Below are 14,347 nucleotides of genomic sequence, written 5' to 3' on the forward strand. Positions count from 1 at the left end.
GTACAGGTTCAAATAAAAAAAAATGAACAGAGCTCAAACAAAATCCAGACAAATAATTCTGAAGATTCTAGAACTTATGTCATTATTATAGTCATTATTTCAGTACATTTCTAGTATATTACATTACGTCTAGCATATTTTAGTACATTTCAAGTCATTATTTCAGTGGAAAGTGTTTGCTTGAAATAACCAGCAAGGCTGTAACTGAACCAAAGAACTTGCTAAAGAAAAAATTTCCTAAATATTTTAAAACAACAAATACTCTGTTCAGTTAGTTCTAAATAACCCATACATTATTAGACCCATATAATGTACTAAATCTAGAAATATTTGAGCAGAAGAATACAAGAAAGACTCCCTTAAAACAAAAGAGCTATATAAAAAGAGGAAAATTGTTTTTTGCATTAACTCAGATACCAATTTTGGGTACCACCTAGTTCTCAGCACTCAACACACACCAGTAACACCCCTTAACTGTCAAGAAAGAAAAAAACAGGCATTTGCCCATCATTCCAAGCGAGCACACTACACTTGGTGTACTAGAAAGAACCGAAATGAAAACCTGACAAGAAGCTTTCAAAGTTGCTCTTATTCCGAAGCTCAGCATTCCAACAGCATGTATGCATATATAAAAATCACTGAATCTGACTCGTCCTCCATCACTGGCATTTCACATGCACTACTTAGAGGATGGGAGATTTTAAAAAGAGGAAGCATTTTGCCAAAAAAAAAAAACACTTCAGGCAAAAGAGTTTATATTTTTGTGACTGGAGTACAGACCTGCAGGCACTGAACTTTCTACACCATAGCAGATCTTGAACACCTCAAGCCACCAAAAGAAAACGGATTGCTGTGTCTCAGTACTGTGTCAGGGTATTAGGCAGGTTTAGCTCAGTTGGTTAGTGTGTGGTGCTGCTAATGCCAAGGTTGTGGGTTCAGTCCCTCTAGGGGCTATGCTGAGGGCTGGACTAGATGATCTCCAGAGGTCCCTTCCAACCTTACCATTCTATGATAATGTAAAATTGAGAATAAAGGCAGTCTTGTAAGCAGGTATTTATGCACTTGAATCTATGATAGTTATTGATTAGAAATCTATGATGCTTGAGGGGTTAGTGGCACATAGACATATATATTAACTGAGGAGGAAGGAAAAAAGGCAGCAAGCAAATATGTGGAGCAGCTCTGCTGAAAATACTGCCCATCTAGAAGACTACAAGCTGCCTCACTTATGCAAAACTCTTTCTACCTTGTAGAAGAAATGTTTCTTCCACAGAGGACGGAAAGATGGGCTCAATTATAGTCATATCTGACTTACAGTAATTACTAAAATTGACAAAAATTGATCCTAAGTAGAAGTTTTTCACTCCAACCTTAAGGGACAGCAGGAGAAAGAAAAGTCTAAAGATCAGAGCAGATGTTCATTTTAAAGGCTACTTTATTTGATTGGAATTTTTTGGGCTTCTCATTCTTTATATCAGCAGGCATGCAAAAGACTTTGTCTTGATACAAATTCTAGTTAAAGTAAGCAGTGCCTTGTTTCATTTGCTATAAATACAGTAGTTAGAGTGCAAAAAATAAAAAGCCACAGAGTTCAATGAGCCTATAAAAAACATGCAACAGCTGTAGACTATAGTGGCTTTTTTGTGTTGTCTTAAAGGCTTTTTAGATGCTTTGGTAGTTCAGTTGTGAGACCACTATGCTTTCATCAGACTAGAAAAAAATACCATGGAAAAATTAGCATATTAGGCTTCTTATTATAAGGTACAAAGCACATCCACAAGCATCAGTGATTGTTGCAGTTCTCAAAATAAATAGCTCATGTTCAATTAAAAACATTTTTAATTGTTGAGTGTTTTATATACTCAGTCACAAACTGCAAAATTTGGCAAAACATCAGTTATGTATTTTTGTCCATTGCTGAAGAGAAAGACTTGTGCAGACAATGGCCTTTTTTAAAAAAACAACAAAACAAGCAGATACACACATGCAAATTGGAAAATATTATTCAAGTTATTTACAGGAAGACTTAGTTTGGGCCACCTGAGATTACATAAAACCAAAGCTCATAGAAAATTTGCATGAAACCCACCAAAACAGAATTGGACAAAAAAAAATTAGATCAGTTTTCTAAACTGTCAGTGGAGCTGTCAGCAGCTTTGTCCAGTAACAACAACATGGGCCCACATTCAATATATTTCTCTGCCTAAGAAAATATGAATTTCCATCTTCCATTTCATAGGCCCAAATCATACACAGTATGACATGCTCTCAACCTCTGCTATTGATACTCCTTCAATTAATACAAAATATGTAAATATTTACTTAGACAAAAAGCATAAGAAAGAGCATGATTCTGTTGCCTGGTGTTTGAGACAATTTTCTGAGAGATGCAGTTTCAAGTTCTCTTGAGCAGAGGAAGTAGGGAATCAGCAATCATCTTTTTGTGCTCATTTAAGCCTGAATGAAGTGTTTTCTTCAATTTCCCCCCTTTTTTTTGTATGAGAAAAGAAATAGTTAAGATTTGCTTCAACTTTTCTTCCAGATTTTTTTAATCAGCAGTCAAACTAAAAACATTATAAAAACATCAGTTATTTGCAGATATTTAATTGTGAATGCTATCTGGAACCAAATGGATTACCAAGAGTAAGAGATATTAGTATGAGGATCATCTGTTGGCAGCATTGTCTAGAAGCTGCATGAGAACTATTACACCTCACCACCAAATTACCTGCCAAGAAGTCACACCTGAGCACATAACATCTAACAGGTTATTATTGAGGAATCCACTGACAGCTTATCAGCAGGCAATCAGTATTGCTCAAAGGGAGCTGAACTGGACTAATTCAGGAAACCCAGAGCAATTGCTCTGAAGCAAAACGATAATACAGTAGATGAGAAGAAATACTGAGCCCAGCAAGTGTCTGTAGTGTGATAACCTATCTCAGTGGGGTAGGAACTGAGAAGCCCCACCAGGGACCTGTAGGAAAGGCTGAAGTAGCATTCGCAAAGGGGTATTGGCTGCATCAGCACTACCTCATGGCAAAAGTGTCACTCAGCAATTTTAAAAATAAATTGTGTGATGGAATATGTGACACCAGAATGTATACTGGAAAGAACTTTGTGTGTGACAAAGTGATGTAATTTCACTTGCCAAACTGTATGCATAAGTCCAGTGCATCTGGGTTTTACATATGCAAACATTCAAATTTTAAGCAACCTGATGTCATTTATATTATACTTACAGGCTCTATTATAATGGTGTTATTTCATAGAAATTCAGTATCTGCATGACATTATTAATTCAGATGTAGTATTTATCTGTATAAATACAGATGTATTTATTCAGTAAGAACAAAAACTCTATCTCCCTTCCACATTAGTCTGAGTCCTTAGGTGTATTTTATTACTTATGTTGATAAATTTATAATCATACCAAACTTGAGATTAATGATAATTTTTCATTACAACAGAAGGTCATCTCCTTATTCCTTATTCTCCTGTTCCAAGGAAACTTATGGGACCTAGAGCTCTGCTCCAGGGGCAGCTGGGAGGTTCCTGACCATAGGAACGACCCTTCTTGGGCCAGGTCAGCCATCTCTGTGCTAAACTTCAAACCTCCGCAAAAATACTAGAGCTCAACAACATGAGAAAGACATCAGAAGTGAACAGTCATTTAGCCAATGCACACTGTGATGTGCAAGAGCTGGAGCTGGCTGAGGATAGTGCAGCTCTGTTGTTCTACTACCTACAGTCTCCCCAGAGAGGCTGCAGGATCAAGGATGGCAGAAGGGTGTCTTGCAGCCACATATAGGGCATAGATGGGCAAGAATAATCCCACAGAATGTATGAGGTGTCCACATTCATGCTGATTTTAATGCTTATTGATTTTATTATACTGCTCTTACATGTTGTCTGGTAGCACTTTTATAAATGTTTTATGTAAAATAAATAATTCAAGAAACACATAGCTTTCTTCAGTTAAGTTTATGACATCATGAGAGCTATTTTTTGTTACCATGCTGACTGCAGTGATGGAAGAAAAAGGAGAACTGGGATCTAGACATTCAAAATGTGACAATTTTCCAAATCACAGCTGTTATTTGTGTTACAGCAGCACTATATTCAGGACTGTATTTGACATAGAATATAACATGGTTCTGTCACTTTCGGTGCTGTTTTTACATTTCTCCTTCTCTGACCCTTTCTTACAAAACTGTGTCCTTATATATAAGAGATTGCAGCTTACTATATTTTAGTGTTATTTTGTTTCTGTTTCTCCATTATTTTTTCTCCATTTGTTCTCCTTTGTTGTATTGTCTTCAGTAGCAATAAATTGCCTTTTGCTTTTTTAACACCTTTTGGTCAACTCACAAGACAATAGCTACCTATAAACTATTTCTAGTAATACCATACCTTTCCTCAGGCACATGCTCCCTGAAACATCTTCCCATCAGGTCTTATGCAAATCACTACATCAAGGACTTACCTATATAATACCTGCAACAGCAGTGTCTCAGTGTCAATGGATTCTCATGTCACCCCTTTAACATTTATACTCATCACTGAGACAGAATTAATAGATTATAAAACACAGTTACATATCCATGTTTCTTACAGTTCTAAACCATGCTCTTAATCCTTCTGTATAGAATGTTTCTTGTCTTTACAGGATCATTGCAGCAAGTTGTAAATTACTTGAAATGAATAAATCGTGCCTGGGGCACACACAAAGATGGATAGTACCATGCAAGGGTTGCTGCAAGTCACCATGAAGTTAGAATACTGCTCACCTCCTAGGTGCTCTGGAGGGCAGACAGCAAAGCGGAGAGACTGACAGGGAGACAGAAGGATTCTACTATGTCAGTCTAGCTGTTGAGGAGGATTTCCTTATGCATTTATCCAGTAGTCTCAAAAAGCTATTCAAGACAGAGTGGAAATCCAATTAAAATTTAATAAGCGTATGCTCATATCTCCCCATTACCTTCACTCTAAGAAATCACCACAGCACTTTGTAATAGAAACTTGCCAGCAAATAACTTGGTAGACTACACCTCACAAACAGAACGTAATTAAAATAAGACCCTCTATTCACTTTACAGTAGAAAATATTGAACCACTAAATGTCAAAAGTCATTCACCATCTTTTACTACCCTATTCACTGGATCCTTCTACTTTAGCATGTTTCTTAGCTCTCACTTACCACTATTATAGAAATGTTAAAAATGTATCTCTACCGATACACAGGTGTAAGTTATGCATCATGAATGTAATAAAGCAAGCTCAATAAACTAAAAAAAGGTAGCATGTTTTCAGAGAATAATGGAAGCCAGGAGCATTGTTCTCATCGTTATTGTTTAACAATTCAAAAATTTTGGTCCTCCACATCCATACATTATATCTTTGTTATATTCTCAAGAAGTGACACTCTGAGGTCAAAACTAGCTAAAAAATAAACCCTGACAAGGACTGAAAAGGGATTAACAGACTACATTGGAAAGTGTGATAGATTTTTACTTCAGTTGATGGAGCCACACACATCAGTGGTGAAACAGGGAGACATTCCTAAAGCACAGTGCAGTTGAATAAAAGGCCTCTCATTTCAGGTACATCCAAACATGTTATAGATAGCAGCAATATGAAAGAGATCTGTCTGTTAAACAGAGAGGTTTATTTCTGAAGAAATATGACTCCTATGCTAATGCCTGCATAGATTACAGGATCAGAAGTGATAGTTATGATCATTGTTTAATCATCTGAATAAACACAACCCTTTGTCTTTTATCTGTTCAGAACTTAGAGAATTATCCAACGTGTAACAGTAGGTGATGGGCAAATGGTACCAACTGGTACAGGTGTAGTGACATAAATACAATTCCATTCAACACCAAGCCTACAAAGAATTTCTCCAATGTTATACCAAAGCTGCTATTTCTTCTAGTAAAAGTCAAACAAAAAAAAAAATCAATATTTTTCAGCCATAATTCATAGCCTGCTGATGCTTTACTGAAAGTTCACATCTGGGGACCCAATTCACGTCTGCCTCTGAACAAAAAGTGAACCATGATTTTTTTTTTTTTTTTTAAGATTTCAAATATCATCCCATATTCAAGTAACTGGAGCCTAGAAATTTATTAAATTGCTCGTGTGAAGTGTTCCATCTCCACTGACTCCAAACATGCATGGTCCATAAGAAAGAGGAAAAGGGGGCTAGCACACAACTGAACGAGAGCCTCTGAGAGCACAGCTTCTTTCCAAATTATTTGAGGAAAGTCAATGTCAGTAGGTAGCTCAATTCAATAGCTCACACTGCGTTCTCATGCCAGTGAGCAGACATCCCACAGAGGGCTGCGGAGTAGTTCACTCCTCTGCAGAGGGCCATGTGCAAACAGCCAGGCAGCTGCTGAGTGCGTTGTGTAGCCAGCTAACACTGTCCTCCTATCTTCTATACTCAGACTTGATCTGTGATTGCCTTTTCAGCGGACAAAATACAAACCCCTAGTGGTATCACCATGAAACATGGCTGCTTCTCATTTCCACTCCTCAACACATTGTCACTAACAATGTCAAGGAATTCTTTGTAGACTGTCATTAAAAATTAATGCATATAATCTAGAACAAATTTGCAAAAGTTCCATTTCTTGGGTAAATTCCGAAAGTCTAAAATGACCAACTCACTTAAAAGGGAAACCTGATACTACTTGCTACTTCTGAATTGGTAGTATTGAAGTTTTCATGAATCATGAAGGCGGCACAGATAGCCACAGGAATGAACAAAACAGGGGCCTTGCTTGTTTGTTGAAAGAGAACTTCTGCCACTAATGCCTTATATAGGAATCATTAAAATGTGCCTTGCAACTGCTAAGCTTTCTTGCTCAAATCCCACTGAAAATAGTTAATATTTTAAAATGCAAAAATAATATATATGTGTTTTTACTTAATACTGGAGTTAAGTCTTACTGGAGGAGTGTGTTTACTATTATTAATAATACATAGTACACTACAGTCCTCTACTGAGGAGAAGAGGCTTTGTGCTACTCTTTGTACAGTCAAAGAGAAAACATATCTATGAAGGGTTTCTAATCCCTATATACATAAGATACAGAAATATTTTTAAAAGATCTGTTGACTTATGAATGCCAAGCTTAGAATATACATGGTACTTTATGAACAGACACTCTCCACACTTTTCACAATCATTCTGTTACATATATCACAGACAGGTAATACACAGATTTAGAATAGTAATGCTTTATAATAGTTGTGCATTGGTATAAAGAACTACTGTGAAGAACAGTGCAGAATCACATTCTCTATATTATAAATTGTGTGATATAACTATTAAAAATGACAAAGTTTCACCTTGCTTGTTTGTTTTTTTTCATTTGTCTTATGCTTTAAATGGCAACATTTTCTGTATAACTTGCATTTAGACAGTTTGGCCTGTTCAATGAGCTCATACATCCCATTACCTTTCTCTGGATGCTGAGGCAGTTTTGATGTGCCCTTCTGCTAGCAAAGGGTTAAAAACTTTTCTTATGTTCCTACAGGGTTGTAAAAGAAACTGCTGAAGCTGATCAATGACCACTGTTAAGACCTGGAAACCAATTATAAACCTGAAATTTGTGAGGAACAAAGCTCTGAAACACTAGGATGAAAACTACTGAATTAGTCCAGTTCATTAAAATCATTAATAGTCATGAAATGAAAACCACCAGAGTCCAAAAAGGCTTAATGCCCTATCCATATTAATTAGATGGGAGCAAATCTGAAGTGAAAAGCAGCACATGCTTTGTAGAATTAGCAATTGCTCTCTACAGACTACACAGATCTCTATTAAAATTCAGTTTAATTAAAATTGATCATGTTAAGAAACTGATGTGGTTAATTAACTGAATTCCTGGACTTCTTTTCATACATTTCACAAATGCATTGTACACAGCTTTCCTGGGTGACACTTTATGTTGCAGAGAAAATCTTGATTTCACAGGTTAACGCTGCATGAGAGTTCCCATGTCCCCACTAGGAGAGCCTGGCAGTGCAGGGAGAACAGGCCTTAGAAATTACAAAATCTACCACCAAGAAACCTGACTGGAGTCTGAACAGTCTATCACGTAGATCAGTGTGAATCTGTGGGCACGTGTAAAGAAATGTTCTCAGAAGATCCTTAGAGCTAAACCGGAAAGGGACAAGCGGATGCATACTCCATATCAGTGTAGACTGATGTAAACAGCAAAAGGATCTGGCCTGTGCAATTAAAGAAGTAATACAAACATGGAGATTGCAACCATTTCAGTTTTCAAAACAAATTGGTCCCATGTGTTTAACTGGGATGCTTGAAATAATCGGGCTTAGCTTAATTCCAGAGCAGGCCAGGAATGCCAAGCTGGCACACGCTTCGGTGGCCTATATGGTGTTTCTTAGAGGCACAGCCACCACGGTAGCTCCAAGAGTTTGCAGTATTGTTCTCTAAAGAGCTGGATAACAATTTCCAGAGTTCTAAAGTTGGGATACATCACTATGCCCTACCAACTTCAGGGACAAGGCTGACTTGCATTCAGTGAAGATTTATTTTTATCATATCTTTGTTCAAAAGCAAATGGACCAGCAAAGGAATAGGCATTGTGAATTGTAGCTTTCAATTTTTAATGGGCAGATTCCAGGATTTTGTTTTCCGTACCCTATGCATTTGTGTAGTCTACAAAAGTAATTTGGTTATGAAGTACTGCTGCAAATAATTTTGTATTTCAGAACATCATTTTTTATAAAATACCAGCAATAGTCCTGTGTCTGTCACTCAAATCACATGGTACAAGAAGATATCAGTGCAGCTATTGTTTGAAAGGTTGTGAATGGATTAAAACCAGAACCGATGTAGTATACTGGGCCATATTACAACGTATAGATTATAATCCAAAATGCAACCCAAATCACTTCCCATCTTTCCAGACAACAAAGTGACATAAGGAATCTTCAGAGATTCGTAAGTAATAAAAGCTCTGGATACAACTCTGAGGAGACTTCAAATACTCAATACAGAGAAAGGAAGACTATAGCCAGGCTACTCCTGAAGGAGAGTGGACCAAAGGTCTCAAAGTTACAACAGGTCTAGATGGAAGCTAAAATGATTACCAAAGCATTACAATGCAATTAATATATAAGATCTAACAGAATTTTACATATGAATTTTACATACCTTTGATTTATATTCAAATCTATATAAACAATAGTACTGAAAATTTTGTAATCATATCTTGCTCTTTATTATTTCTGACCACTATGTAAGCGCTAAAATGTTTGGTTTTTTTTCCCTCAGAATATATTTTGCTAGTTGAGGATTACTATTAATATTCAGTGATAATGCTGTACCTACAGAGACAGGCTGCCTGGGCATATGGATGGACAAACACATGCCCACTGCATTCAACTCCAGCACTACTTCTTTTTAAAACAACGTCTGACTGGGATATGAGATACATGGCTGACTCTTAATTCCCTCATGGGCAAACCTTTGTTAATGCCTTGGCCTGTTTCAGTAAAATGATCGTGGTTCAAGTGATGTAAAACAACACATTCAATCATTTTCCTTTTCCCTAAAGGCAAACACTTTCTTATCATGGCGAAACAGGAGTCCTGTGCTGATGCACTGGAGAGCCTAAGTTCTTTTAAGCCTCATCAGAAAATTGAATACTTACTGCAACCTATCATTTGGAACTGCAGAGTAGAACAAAAGCATAATGCTGAGTGAACCTCCTTCCTCTGTTTGTTTGCATTATCTAGTATTGGATAAACCAAAACAGATGCCTTACAGAATGAAAATACTCAAGCAAAACCCAAAATCAAATAGAAGAATTTAACTCCAGGAAAAAAACATTACATCTATTCAGATTTAAATCAGGATTTCGTAGTCTGCAGTTAAAATACAGTCCATTGAGAGGAGATGCTTTTGATACACTTGTCTTGGAAGCGGAGTTGTTTTGGGACAAGCAACCATGAAGAGAGCAAGTTCTAAGCACAGAAGGTGTGCACTCTATACTTGAACACTGTCTTTTCATAATCCTCTTCTTAAAATTGAAAAGGAATATTCATGTTTTGAAAAACTTAGTGAAGACATCAGTACAACTGCATAAAATATAACAATATAAAAGAAACCGTTTGGCATTTAAAGCAGGTTCTGCTCCAGTAAGACATAAAACTCTTGGAAAAAACGCCATAAGTTGCCTTACTTACGTTTCTCCTATATCAGAGCCCCTGTGTCTCAAAGCGGGGCTTCAAAACTTCTCGGGCTAAGTTAAACTGCAACTCTATCTTCTACAACAGGACAGTGATCTGGAATTGTCCCTTTCAAAGCAGCAGCCATGGGGGCTGATAGGAGCCACACGAGGTGATAGGGAACAAGAGATGTCAAGGACAAAATCCGTCCTTGCCTGGAATGAGGCCAGACCCCAAACCCTTGTATCTGCCAGGCACTAACTGAATTAGGGCTCAGCCTTTTCCAGAGCAGCTCCAGCACCACTCTTGTGCCCACCCAGCTCCCTGGAACGACAATAACAACTGCTCCCAAAGTGCAACGGCACCCAGGACCCTCACACACAAGTAACATACAGTGATTTCCAAAAGGAAGATAGGAACTCTCTCATTCATCTATTTGTCCATCTTTTCCTTATCATCTCTTTCATAAGAAAGGCAAAGTCCAAAGGAGATGCAGTTTTATAAAAGGCTGTCTCTCCTCTGCTTTCATAAAGGTACCCTTTTCTTGCTGCTAGCACAGTTTAAATACAAGTGTTAGACCCATTTCAGCAATAGATGGCACGACTTTCTGTCAGCAGACTTCAAATGAAACATGCCCTTAAACAACTGAAGGGAGAAATCTTCTGTAGGAACTAAGAAATTGTTCAGACTCAAACAACATTTTCCAGTATCTTCAGCCCCATAAATGAGGAATTCCAGTTCATTCAGGCTTTTTTTTTTTAAGCAAAATCCAATGTGTTTTACATAAATGTCAGGGGAAAGGGATCATGAAACAATTCCATGCCATAAACATGCACGCTATTTCCAGCAAATCAGACTTCCTAATAAATACTCATTTTTTTACATGCTAACATGAGACCAAATCTTCATCTACTTTGCAACCACACAAAGCTACTAAAACTTTATTAAGTTAGTGGGGTTGCTCCTGATTTATATATAAAGCAAATAAAAGAAGAAACCCTCAATCTGCAGCATATGTGCCATGCTAGTTTAAACAGATTAGGGAGAAAAAAGACTCCGAGTTTTTCCAAGAAAGTTAAAAACAATTTCTTAACCTATGAACCTGAAACAGCAGAACCATAGAAATGCTGACCAAAAGGATAATTTAAATTCAAAAAATGAAGATTATTACATTCCTTTACATTGTTGTCACCAACAGAGTACTTTACATGACTTTGGTATGCCTTGTACACAAAGCAGGTAAGTTCAGTAACACCCCATCTGGATTTCTAAATATATCTTGGGCCCATTACATGCAACAATGCGTACAGAATGTAGACTTTGGCTGGGGATTGGGTAGAAGAAGATGTAAATCACTTAAATGAACATGTGGAAAAATAGAGGCAGTGCAAGAAAAAGTTACTGCTGGATCTCATTTCCAAAGCCTACTGAGGTGCATTAAAAGGAAAAATTGCACAATACAGAAATTCTTATAGTTGACTTTGGAAAAAAAAACAAGCAAAATTAATTCTTAGTAAATCAGTAGTGAAGTTACACCAGGGTAAGACTTATCCCAATATCTTGTCAATTTATTATCATCAAAGCAATTTGATGATATAAAATTCATGTATCTGGTGCCATCCTACATACACATTTAGGGATTGCATGGAATAGTATGGATTGTTGCATTACTTTTTGATGATTTCATAGGCAAACAGGTGAAGCAACAGCTGCAGCCAAGATGTAGAGCTGATATTCATTTCCCCCTAGTTTCTATATCATAACTCTGTGTTTGCAATAGGTCAATGGTTACAGTCCATAATTTCCAACAATGTCTATTTGTATTCTTGAGTACCTTGAAGGAACTCTGTTTTTATACACTGATCATTAACTACTTTCCAAAATTTCAGACACATAAGGGTATTTCAAGGAAATGCTTATATTGGTTGTCATCTTCTAACTTGAGGAAGTTCTCAGCAGTGTCTGACAGACTTGTTAAAACCTTGTGTTTTGTCATTTTTCGTAGCGTGACCCTTCTTCCTGCAAAAATTGTTAACATTTAAAATGATTGAAGATGGAACAGCCCAAACTGAAATTGCAGGAAAAGGAATTAGTAATTGATTTTGTTATGTAAAATTGTCCTTCCACTCCACATAGTTACAAGTGAATGAAGATCCACTATTCTTCCTGCAGTTTGGGAAGAAAATACTTACTTCTGATATATGAGTTGCTTTATGTGAATTACATACCTTGGCATGACAATCTAAAAGTATTGCAATTATATTTAGCTAGAAACATAAAAGATTGTTATTGGGAAAATACATGAATTATTTCTACATTCAGATTAAAACCTGTATCTTGTCTCTGAATGGAACAATTTAATAAAATGTTACAAGTTAAAACATCTAGAAGGACATGGATAATGATGGACATGAAGGAGGATGATATAAACAAAATGCCCATCCTTAGTAAGTTCAGTTACAGTTCATCATATCATACTAGAGCCCCTGTTTCAATAATCTATTCTTGTGCTGCGCATGGAACAAGGAGCTTTGAAGCAACCTCTTGCGTTAATTTTGCATGAAAACACCATCTGGCCCTAAACAACTATCTAGGCTATGGATCTGTTATAGCCTAGATATGGTCAACACGATATTGAAAGGTCAAAGAAGGGTCTAATTATATGCCTTAGTACTTAGAGGCCATGGTCACTGGAGCGTGAACATAATCACTCAGGCCAAACAAGACTCATTTATAATTTTAATTATCAGTGAATCAGACATCTCTCAAAGAGTGGTTCCATGTAAAATAATTATGATTGTTGCTCAAAGTAACTGTCTTGCCTTGTTTGTCTCTAAAATAACCCCTTGACATACTCTCAGATAATTCCCTGTTTGTATATTTAGAATCCATCAATCTTCTCAACCAATGCATATTAACATATTTGGAGTATTGTACAATTACATACAAAAAACTGTGTTACAAAAATATTACCAAGTTTGCAAAAATTCAAAATTCCAAAAACTGAGAAATATCAGAGTAAGACTAACTGTAAAATTCAATTCATTCCCTTGTGTGTAATGATGTAACTTATTAAAATGTCATTAAAATCTGTTTAGTACAAGTCTCTCATCTCATTCATTGCACATGATGGAGCAGTTCTGGGGAGAGAACAAAGCTGTAGAAGAAGGAATCTCTACTTTAGCTGTTGAAAAAAACCCAAAGTTGTGTTTTGAAAGAGGCAACATGACACAAAAAGAAAGGTATGTCAGCTCATAAGCTGACCTGGAAAGGGTGTGCACCTCTTCGCCTGCCACGTGTGCTATGTGATGCTACACAAATCGCTGAGATCACTTCTCCTCCTCAGATGGTCACTAAGTTTTCCATTTTCTCTTTGTCAGTCCTTGACTTCAGACATGGCAGGTTGATTTACAGAAGCGTGAATACAGTTCTGCAACCAGAGCACTTAACAGAAGTGACCTCAGTGCGAGCTAAGCTTTCAACATACAAAATGTTGGTTGGCACCAAGTATTCTAAAGACGATGTAGGCATCTTACATACAGCATCCCAAGATCAGCACAGTGGCTCCCAGCTGGCCTGGAACAACCCTTGTCAGCGCTGCTTCTGCTCCCTATCATTCCTCAACTCCTGCCAGTTTTCCTTTCCCACTGGACGCTCTCTGTGCTCCCTGCTGCAGCCCACCATTGACAGCCAACCACCTGGGAAAGATCACAGCTCACAGAGATCTGGCAGCATAATCAGAGCTATTACTGCTGCCAGAGAGGACCACTGGAGCAACAGTCACTGCTGGAGGCATAGCTGTGTTGGATAATGCAGCTGTAACCATCATGAGAAAGCTGTTAATACAGGGTAAGATATGAGTAGTAGGGAGTAAGAGAAACGTTTCACACTAGAAGATAAAGTGCTATTAGAGGTATATATTTACACAAGCTATAAAGGACCTGAGTTTACAGTGTTCAAATAAGGTACTATGATTGTAAAAAATAACAATAAAAAATCTAGTACCACTATTCTGAAAAAAAATACATTGATTTTTTTCTCTTTTGAATACAGTGATCACCTGGGTTATTTATAAGACACTCCAGTCTGTTTTGATGTCCAGTTACCATTAATGTTACTATGCCTGTCAATTTGTAA

This window comes from Rhea pennata, chromosome 5 (genome assembly GCF_028389875.1).
Source record: "Rhea pennata isolate bPtePen1 chromosome 5, bPtePen1.pri, whole genome shotgun sequence".
NCBI classification, from domain to species: Eukaryota; Metazoa; Chordata; class Aves; order Rheiformes; family Rheidae; genus Rhea; species Rhea pennata.